Source organism: Oxyura jamaicensis, chromosome 22 (assembly GCF_011077185.1).
Source record: "Oxyura jamaicensis isolate SHBP4307 breed ruddy duck chromosome 22, BPBGC_Ojam_1.0, whole genome shotgun sequence".
NCBI classification, from domain to species: Eukaryota; Metazoa; Chordata; class Aves; order Anseriformes; family Anatidae; genus Oxyura; species Oxyura jamaicensis.
Window position 1 is genome coordinate 4022893 of NC_048914.1, and position 12821 is coordinate 4035713.

Genomic DNA, 12821 nt, shown 5'->3' on the forward strand with positions numbered 1-12821 from the left:
AGGTAATAAACAGGCACAGGTATATTGCGTTCACCTCTTCCTAGAGTCAGAAATGTTATTTTTCCCTCCTGCTATTCTTGGCTCAAGCTGGGCTACTGCGAAAGGGACTGGGTTTGGTGCTGTTGGCAGCTTAGCACAGGTCAGTGAAGACTGAGTGGTTTCCTTTCGACAACCGTTTTGTGACTGATGCAAATAATTTTGGTAGCTAAAGACATCCTCTGATATGAATGGTGTCCACACTGCCAAAACCACCAGTATAACCAAACATGTCTGCATACCAACAAACCGCTGCTTCCTTTCTGCTACATCTCGGGCATCCACACTGACAGTTTGCTGGTGGTGTACATCTTGAGATGGAGGAAGAAGTGGGGGGTGCCAGGAGGATTCGTTGCCAGAGCACGTGCTGTCAGCTCTGAGAGTAAACCAAGGCCACTGCTGGCAGTCTGGTGCTTTCACAGGACCTGCGTTCAAAAGCTCCAGTGCTTTATTTTCCTAATGTGCCTTCTCTGTAGCAGTAGGGGTGCTGAGCTCGCCTCCTGTGTTTACTGCAGCTCCTAGGGTTAACTCTGCCTTCACGTTCAGGGGAGAAACCATAAAAAAAAAAGTTAAACAGTGCTGGGCACAGAGGAAGGTCCATCCAGTGATCAGTCACAGTCGATAGTTATCTAAGCTACTTCCCTTGATAACTACTTGTTAGCTCAACTTGAAGAAAGAAAATGTAAGAAGGCATTTGTCTTGACAGTTTTACAGGCCACAAGCTTGTAAGAACATCCCTGCCAAAATCCTGTATTTAGCCTTTATCACAAATACTCTGGACACAGAGGGATATTTATTAGGGCATGTTAAACTGCTGACCTGGTCAGGAAGCAGCTGACTGCCTGCTCAGCGCCCTGGGAGACAAGAATTGCCGCTCCTGGCAGATGAAAACCCAAAACGTAGCTCACACTGGTTTTGCCTTGGGAAGGAGGGACGGGAAAGCTGTTTCTTTACCCACAGCTGGTGATGTCAGGCCATCATAACAGTCTTTCCAGGCAGTCTTTGAGATGTTGCGTACGCTGTGCGTCTATGTAAATGGAAAGCTTCTTGCATTTAAGACACTGGACTGGGGGATAGGGTTTAATTCTAGAATTTTACATATCTATAGCAGTGCAAAAAGGCTAAGAGCCTTGATCTTTCCATCCTGGAATCCTGCATGTGCAAGACAAGGATGGTGTTCCTAAATCTGACTTTTGCATTAATATTTCTTGTTAGGCTGCAGCCTTGATCTGAGCTTCCTTGCTGCCACTGCTTTTGTACAGTGGCCCTTGGAAAAGGGCCTGGCTCGGTGTTACGTGATAAATAGCTTCACCACGCACTGCACAGAAACCGTGACAGAAGGGAAGAGCTCTGCATTCTTTGAAAACATCAGAACAGAAGCATCAGGGATAGTTCTGCCGAGACGGGATTTGACTAAGTCTTTCAGTTCACTGATCAATATGAAATCAACACGGGGATGAAAACGAATCAGTGGCACTCGATAGCAGTGGCCATCACCCATGCTGTTCTCATTCACAAGCGCTAAAAGGAAAAGTGAGCAGACAACAGATCAAACTGAGGAGCAGATGATCCCTGCTGGAGACACAATCATCGACTGGCTTGGTCCCGTGTCCCAGAGGAACTCGAAGTTGAGCCTCTCTGGAAGTTATAATCGTGTACATCTGCAACAAGGCAAGTCTTAGTGCTGAGAGGCTGTCGTCTGCCCCTTTGGATTTTAGCAAAAATCATCTTTTATTTATGTCACGTAAAACCTTTTGCCAGAGGCTGTACTGGAGATTGCTGCTGATGGTTGAGAGGCTGTGATTGCTGACTGTTGGTGCTGCAGCTGGCCGTATGCTTCTCCTCTACTGCATGTGCGAGAGCAGCTCGGCCCCAGCTGCTGTGGCTGTCTGTTTTGAGCAGGTTTAATACTAGCCATGTTTCCTGGTTCCTAACTCAATGCTCACTGAAATACAGCAAAAAGTTAACTTGATGTGAAGGATCTCTTGACTAGGCTTGGGTTTCCTACTGGTCTGACCTTTGAGATGAGACCTCAGTGCTGAGAAAACAGCAAGGAGGCAAAAACGTGCATCTCACTGGATGCAACTCACTTAAGGTTCCATATGTTCAGTGGTTACCAAAGCCGCCTTAAAACCTCTGATAAATACTGAATTACAAGCCAAAACTTACCTTCCCTGCTGCCACTCAGGAAGCTTGTTGGATTCTATCCATAATAGGCTTGAAAAAACTAATAGAATGATGGGTTTTATGGAATTATTTTTCAATCTCTGCAGCTTTTCCCGCTCATAGTTACAAAAGAAATAGGTGTTCTCCTGTGTTTACACATTTAGTAAACGGTACTGTAGCGGGGTGGCCTCATTTTTCGCTCTCCTCTGACACAAGTGTCCTCTGAATGCTTTCTGCTACAGTATCTGTGCTCTGAAAGTGTTTTCCTCTTCATGCAGTTGAGTGACCTTTCCTTGGAGGATGCCCTCATGGTTAAGGCTGCAGCGTGGTGCTGCGATGGGGAATCGACAGTCGGTGCTTGCTTGGTGTAGTTTAAGGGCCTGTGTGGTTAGAAGCTGATTTTCATTTACTTGTGGGCTTGAATGAAACTACTGCAACTCCCACGCCTCTTTGTCATCTGGAGCCAGAACTTCAGAAGCGTAAGTGGAATATTTCCTCCGGCTCCTGCAGGGCTCTGGCAGCCAAAGTAGACTCAGGGCGTATTCATTTGTGCCTGGTAGAAAAACCAGCTCCACTGAGGGAATGTTTCTTCCAGAAATTGGACAGGCATTTTAAAGAATGAAATAGATGTTGCTTATTATTTATTACAGCTACGTCCCCAAAGGCTGTAACTTGGAGGCAAGCAAGGCATCACAAATACAGAATATGGTCCAGCTGATGTCTCTGGGCACCCTGCCTCCTTTAACCTTCTGAAACTGTTTGATCTAGATGATAAATATTAAGCCCAGGAGAAAAGTACTGTGCACTTCCATGAAAGTTCATGTCCAGTAGCTGTTGCTGGCATATAAATTTAGCAATGAAAACATAAAATGAGGTGGTAATTAAAACTTACCATTTTGTAATTGATTGACAGTTGTTGAAATTGAAATTAATTCCTAGGGAGAGAAAACAGTGAGGATTTAGTACAGACAAGGGCAATCCTTCTAGGGCTCAGAGAAACCTGCACCTCCTGAGGATCTGTTTTAGTCCTTTCCTTGTAGGATCCCTAATAGAAAAATCAAACTCCTATCTCTTCAGCTGCTCCCTTTCTCCAATTAGTTTTCTAGAAGCAGAAGCAACTGAGACATTGAATTTCCAAACTATTGCACATGGCTACATGGAAAATCAGGGGTTTTCCACATTAGAAAAATCACTGGCTGAACTTAAATAATTTCTAAGAGCAACTTCAAGTTTTACAGCAGTTTAACTGTGCTGTCCTGGGTTGGTATAAGGCTAGTTAAAATCACCCGTATTCAAAATAACTTCCATTCTGATTTCCTTTAAAATCAAGCAGCTCTAGTCTAGTGAAATTGAGTAGCTCTAGTCTAGCAAAGGGGAATTTAAGAGCAGTAGCAAACTGTATTCAAGTGTTACTTAAATCAGGCTGAGTGGAATGTGAATGCCTTAAGACAAACCCCCTTATTATTCATCAAACTTCCAGAAACTGCGCTGAGTAGTGTTCTATTAGTGGAAGGTTTTAAGCCCAAAGTTACTATCTTATTAAATCAAATTTAAACAGTTATCTAAATACATTTAAATAAAGCATTTTCCAATCATGAAACACTGATGTACGTAAATAATCTGAAATGTGTCGGCCACACCATTTCTCACTTCCTTCTCTTTAGGTACCTAATTACTGCAATTCTTAATGTTCTGAAGTCCAGGAAAGAAATCCGGGACGATTAAGAAAAAGTAATCTGAAATGAAGAGGACAGTAGTGGGTGAGGAATAGTTAATGGATCGTTTTTGATGGCTACAGCCTCAGCCATTGAAATCTTGGGAGGGCACTAATGATGCAGCTTTCAGCTGAAAATGAGCAAAGAGCACTGAATTAAAATGCTTAGGTATCAATAAATGCAAATTTCTGCTCATTGAGACTTCCTTTATAAATGGATGTTTTCCAGTCAAGCTGGTTTAATTAAAAAGAAAAAAGTGCAAACTTCTGCTACTCAAGGCAATGAAATGCTATTTCTGGAGGCTGGAGGTTGCTCTTCTTAGAGTGGAGCAGGCAAAATGGAGCCCGTGCTCGCCCTGCTCTAGCTCGCTGGTGGGCATCGTAAACAAAATCCATCTTTTTCTGAAGCCCTCGCTTTAGCTAAGTTTCAGCTCTGTTCTTTTCCATCAGGGTGTGTGTGTGGGGAAACATCCCAGTAGCAGTAATTCTGCAAGATGGTATGTACCACTTTTCAAGGTATTTTGGAAATGATTAGTTGCATGGGGATCTCTCACCCACCGATGAAACAATCGTTGCTCTGTGTCACTCCTCAAACATCTCTGTCAAGCTTTCATTCATCTGTCTGAACGCTTTGAGAAGAAGCTAACTAGTTGGTCCCACTGTTTTGGGGAAGTAAGTAGTTGCACTCTGGCATTAAAACTCACCTGAAGTCACTAAAACTCACTTTAGTCCTGACTTAGCTCTGTTAGCTGTTAGTGGAGCTGCTCGAGCAGTTTGCAGTTGGGCTTGCTGGGGTGCCTTCCAGTGCTCGACTAGTTCTACCCCCATGTATTCCAGCTGCTTTGACAGAGCTGCTGCTGATTTACACCGGGGTGCTAAGGAAAGTTGAGCTCACGCTTGCTGCACTGCTCAGGAATGTTTTCTTTCCGTCCCATTTTCTCTGTAAGAAACACTAATTGATATTCATGCTCGTATGTCTTATGAACTATGAGTCAGAGGAATAAAAGCACTTAATCACTTAATGAAATTATTGCCTCTCCAGGCATGAAAAAGGTGGTGGTGGTGGGGAAGCATAAAATGTTTTGTGTGAGTCTCTTCAAAAACAAGGCTGGTTCTGCTTTTGTAGTGTGTAGGATTTAACGTGCTCCTTTCTTGTACACTGGTTCATGGGGAGAGTAATTGCTAATGCTGCTGCTGTTCTGCAGCCGTATTCCCCGCCAGGCTTCCAGAATCAGCCGGCTGCACTTCGGATAGCAGTTGGGTGGGGGGCATGCTGGGGAAGGTGGGCTCTCCAGGAAAGGGAATTGCATTTGGAAGGGAATTGCATTTGGAAGGGTAGCTCAGGAAGAAGACAAAATCACAACATGCCACAGGGCGACTGGTGCCAGCTTATAGCTTGAGAGCAGCAAGTGCTCAGCTCTTAGAGGAGACTTTGAGCACTTTGTTTTCACTGGGTGCCAGCAAGTGATGTTGGATTCACCTGGGCTGGCTTTCTGCCTGGCAGTTCAGTGCTGCATCTATTTCCTTTATCAGCTCACCTGCACCGGGTGAGCAGAAAACCTGAGGGTTTTCCAAACCACTCGGTGACACCTTTGGCAAATAAACAGATGATAAGCCATGAGTTCCAGCCAAATTCCAGTTAGGCCAATAGCTTCCTGTGTCCCTGAAGCCGCCTCTGCTGTGAAATGTTTGTTACTGCCAGTCCCAGCCTTGTCTGCAGTGCTCTCCCCGCATGTTCTTTTGCAGGGCCAGTGTTCTGTTTGGATGGATGTGTGAACGCTGAGCGAATTGATTCTTGTCAATTATAAAGACTGCAAGGAGTCTGGAGACTCCCTGAGATGAAAAGCACTGAAAAAAATGTGCAACATTAATTATTTATCTCTTGCTGTCATTATTGTATAGGGTTTAAATTACTACTTCAAAATCATTTCTCATTACACTGTTCTGTCATCTCTATAGATACAAAGAACTTATATACAGCAGATATTAAAGAACACAAGCCACTCTGGATTTATAAGGGAAGAGGCTCTTCTCCCCTCGCTTCTGTTCCTCCCACTAGCCAACTGGATTAGTTTGGACTAAATTAAATAGGCTCAAAAAGCCAAAAGAAAGAAGCAAATCAATATAGAATAAGAAATTAAAAATCACTTCATTGAATTTATTTTAATCTGCAAAGTTGTAAAGTGCTTAAACTGCAGATCCCACACTCTGAAGAAATCCGAGGGGATTCTTGATACGAATTTTGAATGCAGCACTCAGGTTTGTGGTTCTAGTGCATATGAAATGAAGTTTCTTTTGTTCCCAGTGGTCAGCTAACTGGATTTGTACTGGAGGGTGGGAACGAAGAGGGTGGATGCACATCATGTGCTTTTGCACAGCGCCGGTGCCTTGGTGACAAAGAAGCCCTTTAGGTTCTGTGAATATCTCACCCTGGAAATAAACAGCTTCCTCTTCTGCTGGACCTGTTTCCCCCCTTAGATGGTGCATTCTTTTTTCCCCGTGTAATACATCATTGGAGCAACTCATTCTGGTGATGAATTACTCGTACATGTTATCAGATGGGCCTGTTCTGATACTCCTGCATCATCCCGAGTATTACACTAATATATCAACAGACTGAACTGTTGCTCCGATTATATGCCTCAGCCCCATATATCACAGTGCTCACACATGCACGCAGATCCTGCTGGGATGGTGCAGCCTGGAAATGGGGCACCAAGGGACGCCCCACTCGAGCTTTGGTTCTGGAGCTGGTGTGTGTGGATGGGGGCAAAACTTCAGGGGAGGCTTGCAAAAGAGATCATCAGCTGACAGCTCGCATTTTTAAGGCTCTGTATTTGTTTCAAATTGTATGACCCACATGTTAATGCGTTTCAAAGCCAGTGGCTCCGGAAATTTGGGCCTTTTATGAAAAGTGCTCATAGTCCGCAGCTATTTTTGAAGCCTGAGGTATCCCTGCCCTCCCCCTGCTGAGAGCATCACCATGTTAACCCTCCAGCATCTTCAGTGCTAAGAGAGCCAAGCACATCTGAAAGGTGTGGAAACAGAGCATAAAAGGCATGTTTTTCAATCTCAGAGCATTCAGGGACAGGCTGGGGGAAGGGTTGTCTTCTTTTGTTGGTTAGAAAGTGAATCTGTCTTGGTGCCAGACTCCCCTGCTCACGTTCAGGGCTTGTGCCACTGGCCAGTCTATGTTTGGGTGGTTTGAACTTGACTTTAAACTTGTAACTCCAAAGGCCTGTACTTCTGATCCTGCTTAATGCTGTATTACTTAGCTCAGGTTTTGTTCAGACAATGTTTAATTTCTCTTCTAAAGCCAATCCAACGTAGCCACACCTCATAAGCTTGCAAAATCAGTCTTCAAATTTGCAAGAACAGGGTTTGTTCTCCTAAGGTTCCTGGCACTGGTGCTCCTGGGACCCAAGCCAGCACCTGCTGAAGTCAGCAGAGGTTGCTCTAGAGGACGCTAGGTCAAGCGTCTGGTACAGAACAACAAACCACACAGCAGGCTTTGCAAATACTCCGCCATGTAGCTGGATTTTGTCCCACGCAGTCTTTCCCCTGCCATGGCACCCAAATGCACTCATCCTGCTGGAGGAAGAATGCGCTGGATGCTTTGCAACCTCAGCCTCTGACATTTGTCTCTGAACAAGATGCAGCTCGGAAGCTTACGTTATTTGCATCTTAGCCAAGATGTTTATGGATTTGTGGATAACTTTAGAGACAGGCATTTCATATTCAGGGCAATCTTTTGCAGCTGTTGAAAATGAATTGCAAAATTAAAAAAAGCAAGCAACTTGTAAGGGGAAAATAAGTCTGGATTTGAGTAGGAAACTAGAAAGTAAATAACAAAGATTACGCCACAGCTTCAGGGTAGCAGCATAGCATAATGCTGTGCTGAGATAGAAAACAAGACTGGAGGAACTAACTGGAGATGTAGGATTGATGGGAGCTCAGGTTCAGCCACTTTATATTTATGTGGGAACATTCAGATCAAAGCAGTAAAGGCGTGCTGTTCAGAAGCTGCATCCTCTGTGTCTGAGGACAGGTTAGAAAACGGTCTGTGGAGCTGCCTGTCCTTAGCAGATGACCCAAGCAGAAGAGGGATTTGTAGACAAACTGTTTGTGCAAGACACTTTGGCGTTTGGTTGTGGTGCCTCTCCAGCGAGGGGTGCGTGGCAGCATCTGTCTCTGCGAGCAGGGAGGTGCCGTGCGTGGCTGTGTGTGCAGGGCTGGGCTGGGCTGGGCTGGGGACTGCGAGCAGAAGCTCTGAAACCCGCAGCGTGAAGCCTCAGCCCCCTGAGGTAGCCCTGATTGTTACTAAATTTGCCGATGACATGTTTAATGCGCCCGTTCTTACCAATAAACTATCATCAATCTTGAAAGGTGTTAGAGCCAAACACGCTAGACAGCATGACTTTGGTAATTATCAACCCACTTTTACCCTTTCTTGATCTGCTCAAAATGCTTGGAAAATAACTGCCTCACTTCAAGAATGTCACCTTTGTCTAAACATTTTTTAATACCCAACTCTCGCCGTGCACTTGTCTCATCTGACACAGCTATAATTTATCTGGCTATCTGATGTATTCAGACATTAATATTGTGATCCTGGGCTGATTGACCAAGGGCACAGTTAAGTACCTAAACCACCAGGAAAGCATTAAAACATAGATTCGGTGAATCTGTGTGGTGAGTTGCCGAGAAACACTGCAGGCTTGTCCAGCTTCTCGGTTAATGCACGCATCCACCGTGCTGGTGGATGAAACCCATGAGAGCTGTCTTCCTCATCTCCTCTCCCTTTCTTTCAGTGCCTTTTTTTTTTTTTTTTAAATTAGATCAATAAAAGAAGTTGTCTAAATAAACTCCAGACTGGTCTGCTACAGGTGCTTCTAGAGGGATGGCGAGCAGAAGAACAGACAGAAGGTCAGATAAGGAGGCGTGACTTGTTAGGAGAGGAGGCCTTTCCTGCACAGTTCATCTTTCACTGGCCAGGTTAAACGAGCTCACACTGGTACTAGGTAGGACTATCTGGCAGATGTGAATCGTGGCACACGTGATGTCTTTGTGGTTTAAAAATAGCGTGCCTGCTCCAAAGCGTTGACCAGATGAACGCGAGCATCTGACATACACGCAAGTGATTTAAGTCCTGCTGTATTCGGTCTGTCTGGATTCAGCTGGCGTGACAATTTGCTCTGTACCTCGCACCGAACGCTCTTTCTCCTCCCACAATTCCTGCCATCTGAAAGAGGACCGGCACATATCAGTTATGCTCATTAGCTTTGCAAAATGTGACTGTGATTCATAATCATCTGCTGCTTTGAGACAAACAAAAACCAAAAACACGTTTCATCTCCCTTCCCTGGCAGTAGTTGTCTGAGGACTCAGGCTGGAGCCTGGAAAATCAAAGCCTTGCGGAGATGTTGAAGCTGAAGGAAGAAGTGAAATGAAACTTTTTCTAGCTTATGTGCTAGGTAAAGCATCAGACTGTGCTGGAAGCGCTGTGTTGTTTCACCGCACTAGGATTCCCTCTGTACGGATAGCTAGGCGTACATCTGGATGAAGTGTGGGCACTGGAGGTGTTTGCTGTTCCACTGTACAAATGTGCCCTGGTGTCACCTGTGGCATCCTGGTTCTGTTCTGTTACCCTGCACAAGGTGTTCCCTGGGGTGGGAGCGGGAGGCGAGGGAGCGTGTCTTTAGACCCTCACAGAGCTGGGAAGCAGCAAAGTTACCGTGCTGTGGCTGCCTCTCAAAGGATGAGAAAGCAGCCTAGCATGTCTTCTCCGGGGGCCCTCCTTCATAGAGCAGGATGTGCTACGGCAGCATGTCAGACAGAGGTGAGCACGTTATCACGGTGGCATCAACCGCATTGTTCGTGTCAAGCCCCAGAGGAAAATGTGATGAAAATAGCTGCTGTTTCTTCTATTAATCTGCAGTGACCCTCAGGGAGGGTTTGAGCATTAAATTAATGTTACTACTCCTGGAAACCACCAATGGAAAGGAGCAGGAGCTGTGACTTCGGTCATCGAGCTCAGTCTTTGCTTGCTGCTTCTTGGACACAAACGCCAAAGGGCAGGAAAAAAATCCCAAACAGCCCTGCTGAGCTCTGCCACACTGCTGCTGGCTTTGCGGACATTCGAAGTGAGGATTCCCTATTTAGGTGCTTCATGAAAGCTGGAGCTGACCTGTTTCAGCTTTGCAAGCTGTGTAGCTGGGCCTTACGATTTATTGTTGGTTGTGCGTGCTGTTTGCATGTGTGAACTGTGATTTTTGGGGAAGGGCTGGTCCCTCCGGTACTTTGTATGCTGATGCGCTAGTGCTGATGTGCTACGAGGAGATACTGCTACGTTTTCAAAACCAGGGTGATGTTAACAAGAATGCATTTCTGAAAGGAATCAGCAGGTAAGCTGTGTTTATTTCAGACTCAAGGAAGAGTTTAAGCAGTCAGGTAAATATATATAGATTTGTGCCTCTTTGCTGGTTAGCTACTGCAAGTCAGCCAGCTGGGGGAGTGCAGTGCTGCTCTTGCAGGATTTGCAGACCAACTTGAGCTTTCTCTTTGATTTTTCCCTAACTGTGTTTTCCTTCACTGTTTTCTAAAAGCTGGAGGACTTTTTCCCTTTTCCCTTCATTATTTTAAAATAAACTGGGACATGGGGTGGGGGCAGGGCTCAAACCTGTAGCAGTGTTGTTTTTTTCCAATAACCCAGAATTTGCCTCATGCAGCAAATAGCTGCTCAAAGACAGCTTTTTGCTCGCCAGCTACAACACCCGAAAGCTAAACTTCCCTCATTAACAATTAATGGCGCGTAGGCTTCATGCTCCTGATAATGTCAGCATTGATTACATTTGGAAATGGCAAGGCCCAGGTGCCAGGGCGAGCATCCTGAGCCCACAGCGAGCAGGCGGCACCGCACGGACGGGTGGTGGCTGCAAGAAATGTTGGTTGGGCAGGGTGGTGACAGAGGGGTCTGCACGGTCTGTCCTGGGAAGCCCACGGTTCATCAGTGAGCTGTGAAGAGTTGGAGCTGGCATTTTTAATGCGGCTTGGATAGGGCATTGCAAAAGGTTTCTCAAGCAGGATGGCCACCAGAACGAGCTTTTTTGTTGGTGTATTGGTAGAGTGATACCGACCTTGGGATGGGGCAGCTCTGTGTGTCTGCCTCAATTTTCTTTTGGAAGTGACTTGGACAGACGTGTTCTCACGTTGCCAAACGCTCTTGTTTCTAACCTGGAACTCCGGGGTTTTTCCTCGGAGGGCACAGTGTTTGTTCTAACAGAAACAGGCGTAGGCCAGCAGCTGGCCTTTCAGAGGAGCCCACTGCTAAGGCACAGGAGGGCTCTGCATTGCTCATCCGGCATCATCGCCTGCTCGGCAAGTTGAAGTTAGGGTGGGACTTCTGGCAGGAATGGAATTTTATTAGCCTCGTTGTATAAGGGCTCCAGAACCAGATTAGGATATACCAGTACTTACACTCACAGGTTATTAGCTCCCCATTTTTCTATATAGGTTTACTTCTTTGGAGCTGTGGCCATTTTCTCTTTATTTTTCAATAAAGCGCTGTCAACACCACCTGAAATGTGACACAGTAAGAGTAGCAATTAGCCTTGTCACAGGTACCAAAGCTGGGAAAACTGTGTTTAAAGCCGTGTTAGTGGGACTGGAGGTGTTAAGTGAGGCAGTTTTCAGGCTAATAGATGTGGTGTAGCTAATTAGAGAACAGAGAGCTGTATTTTTTCAGAAGCAAAGCACTTAGGAGTGTCAGGTGTCTCGTTAGACGAGGAAGGAAACCGACGAAGGAGTTGGGTGGTGCGGTGCCAATGAACTGTGCTTGCTAGGCATGCAGCGTGGAAGGCCCAGTAGAATACAGGCCTGGGTAATTTTTTCTTAAAGAATTTAGCAAGCACTACCAGAATATTCATAACTGAATTAAGTTAAAGAGCAGATACTCTTTTTACCTGCGTGTTTTTATCTGCTGATCCACTGCACGCCCCTGCTTTCAGAGGGAACTCTTCTGGGACCTGCTGCTTCCCATTGCACTATTACAGTAGCACGTTGTCCTTTGATCACTGTCAGCTCAGAAGTCTGGTCCCCATAATCAGTTTTCAAATTCTGTTTTCTTTTAGGATAATGAACGCCACAAGCTCTAGGTAGCAGGAGAGTTTTGGCTTCCAAATAGAAGCTTTTTAGGCAAAACATGCAAGCAATTCAATTCCTAGCCTAGTTTTTTTTTTTTTCCAGAACAACTTTGCTTGTGTTCCTTAACAATAGGCTTTGAGCTGTAAGTATAATAGATGTTAGACTAATCCCAGTTAACATGTGCAAACAGAAGTTTTAAAACACCATGTCTCCATAAAATGTTCCTCTCTTCCTCTCTGCCATAGTAAAATGCACAGCTGGAATAGTGGTAATAGCTTGCTTGGAGCATCTCGGGTGGTTTAACAGACGAAAGCAGCAGAAGCAAGGGTGGTCAGACCCATTTTTTCAGACAAGGAGAGCAAGACTTTCACACTAACAAGCAGTGGTACAGAAAATGTTGTCTGGCCCAAGATTTTTAAGATCAATCGTCTCAAAACAGCCATGTTATTACTGGAGAACACAGATTTTTTTGCGGATAAGTCCTGAGGGTGTAGATTTTTTGCCATGTAGTTGTCTACTTTCAAGCTATTCTCCACTATCAGGAATGCTTGACTTTTATCTGAAATCCCCAGCCTTCAGGAACTTGTGCTTGTACAAAAAATCTGATGCCACAGACTGAGTTTGGACCACGGGCAGAACTTCAATTATCCCACCTTTTGTAAATCTGACAGCGCTGCACTAGGAACAGTTTTGCAGGGCCGTGCTGGCTGCTGCTGGAGATCGGGGAAAGTTCTCTCTGGCTCAGAATGCTACCTGGTTTAAA

General features: G+C 45.2%; 1 long non-coding RNA gene across 1 annotated transcript; it reads left to right on the forward strand.

The window, feature by feature from the left end:
• Positions 1-2484: 2484 nt before the first annotated feature.
• On the forward strand, positions 2485-6537 carry LOC118177530. Its single transcript, XR_004755839.1, has 2 exons — positions 2485-2681; positions 6295-6537. It is a non-coding gene; the product is annotated as an uncharacterized LOC118177530 (long non-coding RNA).
• Positions 6538-12821: the final 6284 nt, after the last annotated feature.